Source organism: Gorilla gorilla, chromosome 6 (assembly GCF_029281585.2).
Source record: "Gorilla gorilla gorilla isolate KB3781 chromosome 6, NHGRI_mGorGor1-v2.1_pri, whole genome shotgun sequence".
Lineage (NCBI taxonomy): Eukaryota > Metazoa > Chordata > Mammalia > Primates > Hominidae > Gorilla > Gorilla gorilla.
The window spans coordinates 47939048-47952516 of NC_073230.2; the positions used below are offsets into that span (position 1 = coordinate 47939048).

General features: G+C 42.8%; 1 protein-coding gene and 1 non-coding gene across 8 annotated transcripts in view; both read right to left on the reverse strand.

Annotated features, from left to right (window-relative positions):
* The window catches only part of HECW1 (HECT, C2 and WW domain containing E3 ubiquitin protein ligase 1), a 449170-nt gene that overhangs the window by 363412 nt on the left and 72289 nt on the right, over nt 1-13469 (reverse strand). The gene's annotated exons all lie outside the window — the stretch shown is intronic.
* On the reverse strand, nt 5265-5326 carry LOC115935456 (U7 small nuclear RNA). The gene has a single exon (XR_004071084.1). It is a non-coding gene; the product is annotated as a U7 small nuclear RNA (small nuclear RNA).

Genomic DNA, 13469 nt, shown 5'->3' on the forward strand with positions numbered 1-13469 from the left:
AGAGATACATTTCGGATAAAATTCTATATTTTTTCTACTAAAAATATATAACGTGTAATCAATTGTGTATGAATCACAACTGTAAAATATATTAATCTAGATATTTCTCATATATAAAAACTCGATGCTTACAAAGAATTAAAAAAATCTAATTCCCACTATGTACTTATTTTTGTTGACAGGACATATGACATAGTGATGAGTAAGACTTCCTGCCAGAGGGTTATACTATATTAGGATAAAATGCAGCGGGGTTGGTGAAATAGAAATGTAAGTTCCAGGGGGAAAAGAATAATGTAAATATTCAACTGTTAATGAAAAGCTTTACATGTATTTTATAAATTGATCATGGAAACTCTCAAAGTCTATAATATTCAGATTCCATAGGATATATATTCTTGAACAGATAACTTTATTGTAAAATGTCAATATTGAAGTAAATACAGATAATATACTTTGCTACTGATTAGACTTATAAAACACATTTTTAAAATGTCAACATTAAAAGTGCAAAACTCGTGAGTTGAACGGAGAGCTAAAGACAGGCAGGCAAACTGTAATCATAAGAGACCAGGCGTGCAGAAGGGAAGCACAGAGGCTGTTCCCTGAGCGGGAGCTCTCAGCTTGCCTGGAGAAAACCGTGGAGAGAGAGAGTGTGCAATGAGGGTCTGGAGGGTTCTCCGTGTGGAGGCAGGATATTTGGACTCTCTTATATCGGATTTGTGGTCATACCAGGCTTTGGAACTGGGAAGGGAAATGGTTTAGCTTAGCATTATTGAACAAATACAAGGTAGGAAGCACGCTGTGAGAGCCTTCAGAGGAACAATAGCCAGCTAGCTCTTGATGATGAGAACGCTGGAGAGGGTGCTTCCTACTTCACCAGTTCTCCTGGGAGAAGAACATGGCCAGTCCAAAGGGATCTCAGGAGGACTGCTGGTGTGCGAGGATGTGTGTGTGCACGTGAGTGTGGAGTGTGTGTGAGAGAGTGTGCAAATCTATAGTGTGTGGGGTGTGAGAGTGTGCAAATCTGTATTGTGGGGGTGTGTGTATGGTGTGTGTGGTGTGTGTGTGAGTGTGGGGGTGTGGGTGAGATAGTGTGGGGTGTGTGACTATGGTGTGTGAATGAGTGTGTATGACTGTGGGGTGTGTATGGTGTGTTTGGTATGTGAATGTAAGTGAAGGGTGTGTGTGAGACAGAGTGTGGAGTGTGAGTGTGGTGTCTGGTGTGTGACTATGGTGTGTGAGTGTAGGAGAGAGTGTGGGGTGTGACTATGGTGGGTACGTGTTAGGGTGGGTGAGTGTGTGAATGTGAGTATGAGTGTGTGTAAGAGTATGGGTGTGTGACTGATGTGTGTGTAAGATGTGCGTGTGTGTGACAGCGTGGGGTGTGTGACTATGATGAGTGTATGTAGGGTGTGTGTGTGACAGTGTAGGGTGAGTGTGCGAATGTGTGTGGTGTGTGAGTGTGAGTGTGGGGTGTGAGTGTGTATGTGAGAGACTGTGGGATGTGCGACTATGGTGGGTGTGTATAGGGTGAGCGTGTGAATGTGTGTGCTGTGTGTGTGAATGTGGGGTGTGCGTGAGTATGAGTGTGAGAGTGTGGGGTGTGTGACTATAGTGGGTATGTGTAGGGTGAGTGTGTGAATGTGAGTGTGTAGTGTGTAAGAGTGTGTGTGTGAGTGTGGGGTGTGTGACTATGGTGTGTGTATGTGTAGGTTGTTGGAGTGTGTACGTTGAGGGTCGAGATGACCTAGGGGCAATGGCAGGAAAGATGTGGGTTGTCATTGCTCAGACTGAACGGGGCAGCCACAGCTGACAGGGAATCAGGGGCCCAGTGCCGGCTCCAGGGGCCTGTGAACCAACGCCTTCACTGGGAACCCTGTGCTGGGTTTAATGCTCTGCTGTCGCCATCTTGAAATCCTTAATAATTTTTGCACAAGCTGTCCCGCATTTTCCTTTGTCACTGGGGCCACGGTTATGTTGCCAGTCCTGGAAGCGGTCTGTGTTCGTCAGAGTCCCCCACCTGCCCAGCATACTGACATCCCCCTCACTTCACCGCTCCTCTCCCAGTGGGCAGAGTCCTGCTGATCCTTGTCTTACCATGAGCCACACCTGTTCTTCATGCAGCAGTGACTGATACTGATTTAGGGGCTCAGTTTGGAGAAATCGCTCAGGGCTGGGGGAGCTGTAGAAGGTTATTTAGCAGAGGCAGTGATCACTCTGTGCCAAGAGGTGGGTCCCACCCTCTCCTTGGGCCACTGTGCACGCTCCTGGGCATCTGTCCACCCAGGACGCATCGCTTTGCAGGGGGCTAATCAATGCCTCTCCACAGGCAGCAGGAAGGTGGTCTAGGGCAGCGGAGCCTTTCTCTGATTTGCATAAAGTCATTATCTGGAAAAGCTGTTTCTCTGTGTGAGTGTGTGGGGGTGGGATGGGGTACTCCGCTCCCTCTTCCACTTCATGAGTGAGTTCCTACCATGGTAAGACTGTGACCCCCACCCATACCCCCAAAAGAAGAGATTTTCCTTTTTCTTTTTTTTTCCTCATCTTTCCTAATTTTCTTGAGTGTACACAGAACAAAAACTATTTTTTTCTATAAATTCTCCTTTGGATTACATCACCTTAGAGAAAGGTGCACTGGGACCAGGGATGGGGGCTTTTGTGTTCCAATTAATAGGCCTTTTTTCTTTTCTTTAAGAATTTAATTTATTGGATAATATGAATGCGTTTGAGAGATATGTGCCCGTCCTTTAGCTCACTGATCTCCTACAACAATCGGTGCTTTTATGAAATGAATATGATGCACACACTACCATGTATATACTTAAAAAAATGGCTCAAGGGCAGGGGGAAAATAAAACTCAATTTAAAACATAGTTTAATTTTTTCTCACTTTCTGATGTACATGAATGTAAAATATTACAAATTATTCTTCATATGAGTTTTAAAACCACCATAGATTTAAATTTAATAAATAAAGGTATGTAATGTAACTCCAAACTTACTTAAAAACTTGCCGAGCTGACTTTGTAGCTGGGCATATTGTGGAAAAAACTATCAAAACACACTCCTAGAGCCTCTCTCTGGAGCCCGGCCCATCTCCCGGCTCAGGGCAGAAGTGTGCAGAGAAGAGTGGCCCACTGCACTCATCCTGAGGGCGTTAAATCAATGAGGCAAGAGATTCATGCATATGCAGTTACCCTCTGAGAGCCGGGACCTGTGGCAAACTACCCTGGACTCCAACGCTGAATGAGATCATCACAGAGGTGCTGGCTGTTTGTCATCAAAGCATGGTTCACTTATGCAAAACGGAACAATTGAATGCAACAAACCCTAGACACTGATTGAAATAGTTGTCTTAGAAACAATAAGACCTATTTGGGTTCAGATAAAATCAAGTAAAGATAGAGGCAGTACCTACCTTTTTATATATTAAAATACCTGCAAAATACTAAACTCTTTAGAATACCAAAATATCAAAATCCCATACTGTGTCAAAATTAAGAAACAAACACATATCTCCTAACAGTATTGGAGAGGAAGGAGAACAGTCAGTCATAGGAGGGATTTCACCCGCTATAGCACTGGAGGTAAGATAAGAATAATACAAAGTGGTTGCAGGAGATTGGAAAATCCAGGCGGCAGTTTCACATGACTAGCAAAAAGACACCTGAAATAGCTGCAGAAGCAATGAGCTTATAAAATCCTGAAAAACCAGGGTGTGGACCAAGCTGGCTAAGACCGACTGGACCCAACGTGGTGCTGGATTTGGCCTGGGTTTCTCCTAGAACCTCATTATACGCGCATTAACATCCTCAATCACACACCCACCACCCCGTGACAGTTCTGGGAATACCTATATTTGGTGTAAAAATGGGTGGCACCACAGTTCCGAGAAATTTCTACCTTCTTCCAGGAATTTTCATGAATATTCCACCCCTTGGTTAAAGAAATCCATAAAGGTAGCAGCCCAAATCCATGGGGCAAACTCTCTCTTTAATATGCCTGCACTTCCTTTTCTTGAGTATGTAATTTTGTTTTGCAAATAAATCTCCCAACTTTCATGATTTTTGGATTCATCCTCAAGTTCCTTCTCACAATGGTGTCAAAAGTCTGGACATCGGCTTGAGTCCAGGTCCTACTGGTATTTGGGGACTGACCCCAGCCCACCAGTATCAATGGTGCCAGCCTAAGAGATGGAAGTGATGATGCCCATGGGCTCTGCTTTCTGGGGCAGTAACATAAGAGGCGTGGCTACCAAGCAAGGAGGGCTACTGGTCGTTCAAGTTACCAGGCAGATCTGCCGCCCTGTGGCTGTGTGGGCAACTTCCTGAGGCAGCCAGCCTTGCCCAGGGCCTGGCCCCCAGGAGATGCCTTTGTGTGTGGATGGGAGTTGAGAGCTCCTTTAGGAAGCCTGACAAGGTGGCACAGGGCCTCCCAGACTGTGCGACCTCACATACAGTGCAGTGCACAGCCTTGCAAAGTTTATATTCCCCTTTTAAGACTGAAGCCCCAGTAATGAACCCCATACCATTAACACTTCTTTCTTTTTTCTTGGGAAATAAATAGAATTAGCAATATGTGAGTTATCTATTGCTATTAAGTCATTCTTAGGATCTGGGAATCCTATGTGGAAAGTAAATCATACTTGTGGCAGTAGGTAGGGGGAACACAATGATTGCCAAAGTCTTGGGAAAAAAATCTCCCTCATTAAAAAACAGTCCTTCAGAGAAACCTTCATCGGACCTGCCTCAGATGAGGTAGCGGGTGCTCATGCCTGTAATCCCAGCACTTTGGGAGGCCAAGAAGGGCGGATTACCTGAGGTCAGGAGTTCGAGACCAGACTGACCAACGTGGTGAAACCCTGTCTCTACTAAAAATACAAAAAGTAGCCAGGCGTGGTGGCAGGCGCCTGTAATCCCAGCTACTTGGGAGGCTGAGGCAGGAGAATTGCTTGAACCCAGGAGGCGGAGGGTGCAGTGAGCCGAGATCGTGCCATTGCACTCCAGCCTGGGCGACAGAGTGAGACTCCATCTCAAAAAAAAAAAAAAGGGTGGAGAGCATCTCCTTCCCCTTCTGTTGAAGCATTTTCCTGGTTGAATCCACAGAGCTTGGCCATCTTAAAGGATTTCAGAGAAAGGACAGGGCAGGGACTAGCCAAGAAAAGAAGGTCCTTGTCTCTGATCTGAGCAAGGTTTTGCGGAAAAGAAGGGTCCAGGGAGCACACACACAGGTTTATGGTTTTTCTTTCCTTTTGGGGTAGGGGTGGCTTTCTGGTAAAGACCGGAAAACCTGCTAGACAAATTCTAAAAGAGCTGTAACACTAACTTTATGGTTTTTCATACACTGCATCTGAACTGATCAGAGAATGAACGAGCATCCCAGATTTTTAAGGAAGAGAAAATCTCACTTTAGTTCAGCATTTTAAAAAATGCCTACTAAGATTAAGTTTTAGTGATTAAATGCTGACTAAATACAGAAATTACCATGGTCTTATAAACCAAAAAAATAGAATTCCAAGCCGCTCAACTGACTGAACAGACCCTCCTCTTGGCCAAGAGGACCCAAAGAAACCTGACAAACCAGTTCAGGCCATATGGGACACGCCTCATGATACCCTCCTCCCTTTGGAGTTCAGGCACAACTGACCAGCATTAACATTAAAAGAGATCCCAAGATTGACAGAACAGACTCTTTGCAACAATAAGATGCCAAATTCCAAACATGGTTGCATAGCATCACATAACACATAGCCAGTGCTGAAGCGAATCAAAGCATTTTACTCCACAATATATTTTTTGACATATTTTGAAATGGCCCTGCAAAGCTGTCTCTTGTGGGGGGCATTCACAACCTGTAGAGAATCTCCTTCCCTTACTAGGTCTTTCTGTTAGAGTACATAGTTAGGCAGACACAAGCAGGGCAAGAGAGGCCACCCAGGAATGTCAACCTGTAGCCATCAGGCAAAGGTCAGGCAGTTGTTAACTGTCTCTCTAAAATAATAATTGGTCACAGCCAGTGCCGGGGAAAGGCAGTCTCCCACTAGATAGAAAACACATCAAGTGGCCGAGTGTGGTGGCTCATGCTTATAATCCCAGCAATTTGGGAGGCTGAGTAGGGTGGATCACTTGAGGTCAGGAGTTCAAGACCAGCCTGGCCAAGATGGTGAAACCCCATCTCTACTAAAAATATAAAAATTAGCTGGGCGTGGTGGCAGGCGCCTTTAATCCCAGCTACTTAGGAGGCTGAGGCAGGAGAATTGTTTGAACCCCGGAGACAGAGGGTGCAGTGAGCCAAGATTGCACCATTGCACTCCAGCCTGGGCGACAGAACAAGTTTCCATCTCAAAAAAAAAAGAAAACACGTGAAGTAAGATAGGAAGATATAATACATATAATATTTTGGAAAAAGGGCATGAGATAGGAGTTCGGCAGGACTGGTTTCTCAAGATACAGGTCATGAAGATCCTGCTGATGAAACAGGACGCAGTAAAGGAGCCGGCCAAAACCTGCCGAAACCAAGATGGCTACAAATGCAAATTCTAGTAGTCCTCACTGCTCATTATTCGCTAATTATAATGCATTAGCATGCTAAAAGACACTCTTACCAGCACCATGACAGTTTACAAATGCCATAGCAATGTCCAGAAGTTACCTTATATGGTGTGAAAGGGGGAGGGACCATCGGTTCCAGGAATTCCCATCCCCTTTCCTGGAAAGGTCATGAATAATGCAACCATTATTTAGCATAAAATCAAGAAATAGCCATAAAAACAGCCAGCCAGCAGCCCTTGGGGCTGCTCTGCCTATGGAGTAGCCACCCTTTTATGACTTTACTTTCTTAATAAACTTGCTTTCACTTTACCCTGTGAGCCGGCTCTTGAAGTCCTTCCTGTGTAAAGCCAAGAGCCCAGGTGGCTTTCCAGGCTGAATCCCAATTTTGGGGTTTGCCCTGTGACAGTAAGGATATAGAAATGTATGTACAACCTTAACAGATGGGGAAAGATATCTATTAAAATAAGTTCTAAAAAATAAAGTATACCAAAATGTTGACATTGATTGTCACCAGCTGGTAGCATTAAGGACAATTTTTTTCTTTATACTTTTCTATATTTTCCAATGTCTTAAAATAAGCACGTGTAAGTTATTAATATAATTAGGAGATTTAATTGAATTTATTTAAAAAGAATCTTCAATAGTGTACCACTTTTTTCTTTTTATGAAGTTTATCTTTACGTATTTAGTCATTTTTATTGATACATATTAGATATATGTATACTCAATGTACACGTCATATTAGGTTGGTGTGAAAGTAATAAATAATTTGGCACATTCATATAATCAAATTAGGGTAACTGGAATATCCATCAACTTAAATATTTATCTTTTCTTTATGCCAGGAACATTCAAGTTATTCTCTACTAGCTATTTTGAAATGTATAACCAATTAATGTTAATGAGTCACCCTACTGATCTATTAATACTAGGTCTTGCCAGGCATGGTGGCTCACGCCTGTAATCCCAGCACTTTGGGAAGCTGAGGCGGGTGGATCACCCGAGGTCAGGAGTTTGAGACCAGCCTGGCCAATATGGTGAAACCCCATCTCTACAAAAATATAAAAATTAGTCGGGTGTGGTGGCAGATGTCTGTAATCCCAGCTACTCAGGAGGCTGAGGCAGGAGAATCGCTTGAACCCAGGAGGCGGAGGTTGCAGTGAGCCAAGATCACGCCATTGCACTCCAGTCTAGGTGACAAGAGTGAGACTCCATCTCAAAAAAAAAAAGAAGAAAAAAACAACTAGGTCTCTTATTTCTTCTAAATCAGTAATGTGCCACTTTTTAAAGGAGCACCAATTATTGGCTAAGCCATCAAAAACGTATTTTGCACCTTGTGTTTTCCATCAGTCCTCCTATTCTACTGCATAATATGAGTTTGCTGTATTATTTGAGATTATTCAATTCTGCTGAAGAAGACAAGAAAAGCAAATTAAGTGGATGAAATACTTAAGCAATGTAAAAGCATACATAGTGAGTTAGCAAGTGGTTTGTATGCCACAGGAGAATCTCGTAGTCTGTGTTAAGTCCCGAGAATGAGTAAGCAAATGGCTTGCAAGACATGGGCAGAATTGATCATATATGCTAAATGCTGACAGCAAATTAGAAACCTGAAAGGCTAAAAATAGAAAATGGAATACATGATGGCAAAAATGTGTTACTTAGAGCTAGAAAAGGATGGATAGACCAAGTTATAAGCACACACATGGGTGACAGCTGGGCCACGCCTGACATTGACTATCCACTGGTGACACCTCGCATGTCCCCATTCTGGCTCTGCATGTGTTTTGTCCAAGAAGTGTAATTAGAAAGCATGGCAGTTTAGCAGCTAACTGGCAAGCTACAGCTATAGGCTGGCTACATCGCTGTAATAGAGCTAGTGTATGTCAATGGCCTCAGGTATCTTCTAGTCTGGGGGTACTCTTGCTGAAACTCAACTCTGGCCTCTTAATGACACCATCACTGGAGAAGGCTCCTATGGCAGACAGACAGGACACATGAACTTGACTAGCCCAGGATTTAGGTAGTGTGTGCCTTCCTCTTGCATATATATACAACCCAAGAGTGTTAATCTACCCCACAGTTTTCCATTGTTTGCATTTTATATTGATTTAGTAAACTGTGGGATTCAAGCATCTTAATTTGGTCTGTGAGCCTTTTTGTTTTGTGATTTCTGGGATAGCTTGCTTGGTGGGTACTTGCACCAAGGTCCTTCCCTACACAGCTTATGGAAGGGGGAAAATATTCTTGTCTTTCACAGAATGGTATTAATACTCGAGACAGACTCCAGTTTGGGATTTGATATGAAGTCATGCAGTGACCTATTAGCAGCCAGAAACAAGACTGGGTCTAAATCAGGAAGGAATAGTTTGCACAGAATAATCCCTTATGAACTTAGAGGCCTTGAATAAGGGAGGAGATGAGTTTGGAACATGGAGGGAGAGCATTCTGGGAAGAGGGTCTGTGTGCAGATGGGTTTTTTGGAAACCTTAAGACTGTCCCATTTGGGATGGTTAGAGCATTTCTCAATCTTTCCTTTAGCAGCAAGCTCTCTGGTCCTTGGAGAGAGCATAGAAAGATGAGGACTGAAATTATTCCACAAATACATCACCGGACAACTGAATACGTTACGAGAAATAGTTCTCAATCCATGGCTCCACTGTATCAGTGTATTTCATTATCATTTTTCCTTTGAAAATCCCTCAAGCTTATCAGGATTTAGTTGTACAATGAAGAAATACATTATCCCTCCCCTTCCCTACTGTGACTATAAAACACATTTCCGGCCAGGCACAGGGGCTCACGCCTGTAACCCCAGCACTTTGGGAGGCCAAGGTGGGCGGATCATGAGGTCAGGAGTTCAAGACCAGCCTGACCAACATGGTAAAACCCCATCTCTACTAAAAACACAAAAATTAGCCAGGCGTGGTGGTACACGCCTGTAATCCTAGCTACTCAGGAGGCTGAGGCAGGAGAATCGCTTGAACCCAGGAGGTGGAGGTTGCAGTGGGCCGAGATCATGCCACTGCACTCCAGCCTGGGCGACAGAGCATGACTCCGTCTCAAAAAACAAACAAACAAAGCAAACAAACAACAACAACAACAACAACAACAATTTCCACAGCTCTGACCACGGGTGTGTGAAGGAAATGTCAGAAGTAAAGAGCATTTATTTGCTTTGAAAACACTCAGCAAGTTTTTCTCTCTCCCAATATTGGCTCCTGAAATATTGAATGTTACTAACCTTCCCCTTCTTAGAAAACAAAACAATACACAAAAAGCCCTGAGATTCAAAATATGTTGCAGGTCTGCTACTGTATTCTATATACCAGGCACTTTTGGAACTGGGCAGTGAGGTGACTCTGACTGACATTTTATGAGACGTATCTACTTAAAGTTTGGTTAATTGCCAAGAGTCTTGTTATCAACTTCCATTGGTAATTGTGCATTTAATACAATATGGTAGAAACTCTTCTCCAGTGCAAAAAGTTTTCTTATGTAATGAATCACTTAAAAACAATAAAATGCCTCCAGAAACTTTTACTTTTAACCCCATGTATTTATTTTTCATAATAAGGTCAAGTTCTCTTTCTTTTTTTTAATGTGTTTTACTGAATGGTATTCACATTATCTTTATGAGAAGAAGCAGCTTCATGATATCCAGATTTAGGTTTTTCAAAGTGGAGTGAGCTCTTAAATAACTTAAAGTACTAGCAAAGCGACTTGCACGCAATCTCTTTTTGTATTTTAATGATTTTCCAATAAGCTTTTGTAACAGTCTCATACTTTGCTATTCACTGTGTAATCTGTGGACCAGCAGTGTCCCTATTGCCTGGGAGCTAATTAGAAATGCGAAGTCTCAGGCCCCACCCTCACCTACTGAATCAGAATCTGCCCCTTAACAAGCTCTCTGGGTGGTTTGTGTGCACATTAAAATTTGAGTAGCTATGATATGGCCTATTCAGTTCCTATTTCAGTAGCAATTTTAAAAGAGATTTGTTCTTTCTTTCTGTCCTTATATTTTATAATATTATATACTATTTAACTAAATTATGTCATTGTAAAAGTAAGTATTACTGGCATAAACAAGCTTGGGCAAACACACAACTGCCTCTGTAAGCATTCAACTCAACCGTGAGAAAGGAAGCGAATGAGTGAGTGTAAGATTAGCCGAGTGCGCCTCACCCTGCGGGCATCACTCAGGATGTATTACAGAGGGAAGACAGCTTCTAGGAATCCACGGATTGGCTTAAATGTAGGCTGTTTAAAAGAACCAGTCCTATAATTGTAATTGATATTCCCCGATGACTTTTCATGAATTGTTTCTAACCCCAATGACAAGATGGCAGGAGGGTGTTAGAAGAAGGCACTGTACTGTTGGCCAAGTATCCCCAGTTCTTCCCCCTCCAGCCACTTGCAGGATTGCTCTTTCTGGCCAGATATGGCATGGGGGCAGGAGTCTCATCTGGCCAATGAATTGTGAGCCAAAGTAACATGTGTCATTTCCAGCCAGTACATTTAATTTTTATTGAACTCCTCAGAGCCCTCAATTTCCCTTTGACCCAACAATCTCAGAGGTGTCAGCTCTAAGCCAGCAAGGAAACACCTCCAACGTTTTAGTTGCCTGTGATTCTGGGGTTTCTCACAGCAGAACCTAGTCAGTGCTGACTGAGACAGTATTCTCACTTAGAGGGTACAGCCCTAGGTTAGTGATTAAACTCAAGCACACCATCTATCAGGAGTTAGCTTTAAAATGCCTTCGTGTAGATGGTGTGCTTGAGTTTAGGTGTGCTTGAGTTTAACCACTAACCTAGTGTCGGGTAAATAACACTGAATTTCCTTGATTTAAAATCCCCACACACCAATCATAGGAGCAGTTATTTAGCTCCTACAGGAGTCTTCAGTTCAGAATGTGGCTTTCCTTCAAAAACCTCGATCTAAATCTGTATCAGAGAAGATTGCTAGTTGATCTGTGGGATTTGGAAATAACTTTTCGTTAACCAGAGTATTGTACAGGCATCTCCAACTTGGAATGAATGGGGCTGAAGAAACTGGTGAGCCAAGAAAACAATCCCTTTGAAGAGACATCCTCAGTCTGGAACCACATTCTGCCCTGTGCCCAGAGAACATCCCTCACAAGGTAAGCCGCTCCTGTCATCAGGACATTTGTTATGTTTGTGCTGGAATTAGTCCTTCCTACAAGGTATGTGCTACGGTGCCAAAAAGGCAGCAGTGGGGTCTTCACGGAGTCCACTGATGGGACATTCAGCCATTTAGTGCCTGCTTGGTAACAGATGGTTGCACATGTGAAAAAATTCAGTCTGGGACTGACTTGTGCTGTAGCATATCACTTTTTAGTGTAGTTTTGGGGTAGGAGATATAAAGCTCCCATCTACCTCTAAATGTTGGAGCTCACCTATAATTACCAAAAGAATCGGATAATTATCAGAATCTATTTGGTCAAATTGGGTGAGAAGGCACACTAATAGACAAGAAAGGCAAGCTTGAAGGAGTTGGAAAGAAATCCAACTATTTAAAGATTATCGCGGTTAATATAGAAAAGAAAATTATAATATAAAGGAAAAGCCCAAATTCAATCACATAAAATCAAAATTTCACACAAACAACATAAGAATATTAGTAATAGAAGTCACAAAAACGATTTTAGAATGAGTAAAACGAAATAGTATCTAAAAGAATAAAATATAGATAATATAATGAACGATTAAAAAGTAAAATAAAAACCCTAAAATTTGAAAGCACGAATCAAAATAACAAAATGAGTTAAGTTACCTAAAATTATGGTATGTGGTGGTTCAAAATACGTCCACAGATTCTTTGACACTACCTTCAGCAGGTGGAGCCGAATTTCCCTCCACTTGAAAGGCTGCACTTAGTGACTCACTTCTAGTGAAGAGAATAGAGTAGAAGTGATGTGAGACTTCTGGGACCAGGTCTTAAAAGACATCATGACTTCTGACTTGCTCTCTTCTGTGATCATTTGCTCTGGAAGAGGCATCTGTCATGTTGTGAGGGCAATTGAGCAGCCCTATGGGAGGTCCACGTAGCAAGGAAAACAACCATGTGGTGAGTCCTCATAGGAGCAGACCCTGCAGACCAGTCAAGCCCTCAGACATTGTAGTTTTGACTGACGTCTTGACTGCAACCTCATGAGAGACTGAGGCAGAGCCTTCCAGATAAGCCACTCTAGACACCTGCCCTCAGAAACTGTGAGAAAATCATCAATACAGTCATGTTACTTAATATGTGCTGGGATATGTCCTGAGAAATGTATCGTTGTGTGAACATCCCAGAGTGTACTTAAACAAACCTAGATGGTTCAGCCTAAGACACACCTAGGCTGTAAGATATAACCTATATAACCTATTGCTTCTAGGCTGAAAACCTGCACAGCATGTTACTGTTCTGAATACTGTAGGCAATTGTAATGCAATGGTAAGTATTTGTGCATCTAAGCATATCTAAATGTACAAAAGGCACAGTCAAATTATGGTATGATAATCTTTTTTTTTTTTTTTTTTTTTTTTTTTTTTTTCTGAGACGGAGTCTCGCTCTGTCGCCCAGGCTGGAGTGCAGTGGTGCAATCCCTGCTCACTGCAAGCTCTGCCTTCCAGGTTCATGCCATTCTCCTGCCTCAGCCTCCCGAGTAGCTGGGGCTACAGGCACCCGCCACCAAGCCTGGGTAATTTTTTTGTATTTTTAGTAGAGACGGGGTTTCACCGTGTTAGCCAGGATGGTCTCAATCTCCTGACCTCGTGATCCATCCCCCTCGGCCTCCCAAAGCGCTGGGATTATAGCCATGAGCCACTGCGCCCAGCCATGGTATCATAATCTTAATGGGACCACTAGCATACACAAGGTTCATCTTTCACTGAAACATTGTTATGTGGTGTA